At 45.7% G+C, this 981-nt stretch overlaps 1 protein-coding gene across 2 annotated transcripts in view; it reads right to left on the reverse strand.

Moving 5' to 3' along the window:
- Positions 1–981, reverse strand: part of tmem176 (transmembrane protein 176) — a 10,559-nt gene extending 9,578 nt beyond the window's left edge. Inside the window, exon 1 of one of the 2 annotated variants that reach the window (XM_071505485.1) lies at positions 845–981. The gene's annotated coding sequence lies outside the window, so the exon portion shown is untranslated. Of the gene's footprint in view, positions 1–423; positions 560–844 lie in introns of those variants that run through there. The other variant, XM_071505486.1, reaches the window with a different exon arrangement.

Below are 981 nucleotides of genomic sequence, written 5' to 3' on the forward strand. Positions count from 1 at the left end.
ACTGCTATGGGTTGTTGGTTGTTTAGGCTGAAGGACTGGTTGTTTAAAGAGGTCATGAGAAAGACCGTGTGTGACATATAATAAAATTATTGGGACTCAGTGCGTGCTCATCTTCATTTTGATGCATGACCAGCACCTACAATTTTGGGTGTGCATTCACTTTGGAACAGTCCCTGACTCTACAATTATCTGCAGTCAACGCACTGTAAACCCATTGGTAGGTCCTTCAGCACTATGAGCTCATGTTTTCAGGCAGCGTGGACACAGTTCACAGCTCTCTCTGCATGCTCTCATAATCTGTTACATGGTACACCATGTGTAGTTATGCCAACAGATTCTTGTTGCGTTTGTGTGTGTCCTAAAGCATAAGGACCACTTCGTGAGGAAAACTGGTTGTCAGTGTTGTCAGGCTGTGAAACATGCCCCACATTCACCGAGGATCTAGTTGTGGTGGTGGAGTAATCCAATGGCACAGCACGTTACCGCACAACAATCAAATCGATCCCAGTTGGAGGTAACAACAGTCTCATCAGGAGGAGGTCTTAGTTTCTCCAGTCAGAGCAGGTAGCACGATAACTGCGATATATCATCATGCAAGGATACGAGTGGTGCGATCAGTTTACGCAGACTTTACGCCCACACTGACTGCATCGCGTAAACTTGTCGCTCATTTGACTTGGACTGTTGAAACCCGTGGTGTTTGTGAAAACGCAAACATGTGCTCCGACGTAGTTTATCTTTGAAATGATCCACATAGATTCTCAAAGATTCTCCCTTTGACGTTAACACGATGCTTTTAGGCCCCTGTCTAATTATTAGAGAGCACAAAATGTCTCACGCCTACCTTTTTTCTCTCTGGAAAAGTTGATGAATTTGTCCTCCTTTGAAGGCTTCGGTCGACCACTCGTGATTTTTAATGCGCCTCCCTGGCTTCTCTCTTTTGCAGGAGAGAGGGGGGGGGGGGGATTGTTCTGTCTCTAG

This window comes from Trachinotus anak, unplaced genomic scaffold, assembly GCF_046630095.1.
Source record: "Trachinotus anak isolate AG129_WGS33_773 ecotype Australia unplaced genomic scaffold, CSIRO_AGI_Tana_v1 ptg000019l, whole genome shotgun sequence".
Taxonomy (NCBI): Eukaryota; Metazoa; Chordata; class Actinopteri; order Carangiformes; family Carangidae; genus Trachinotus; species Trachinotus anak.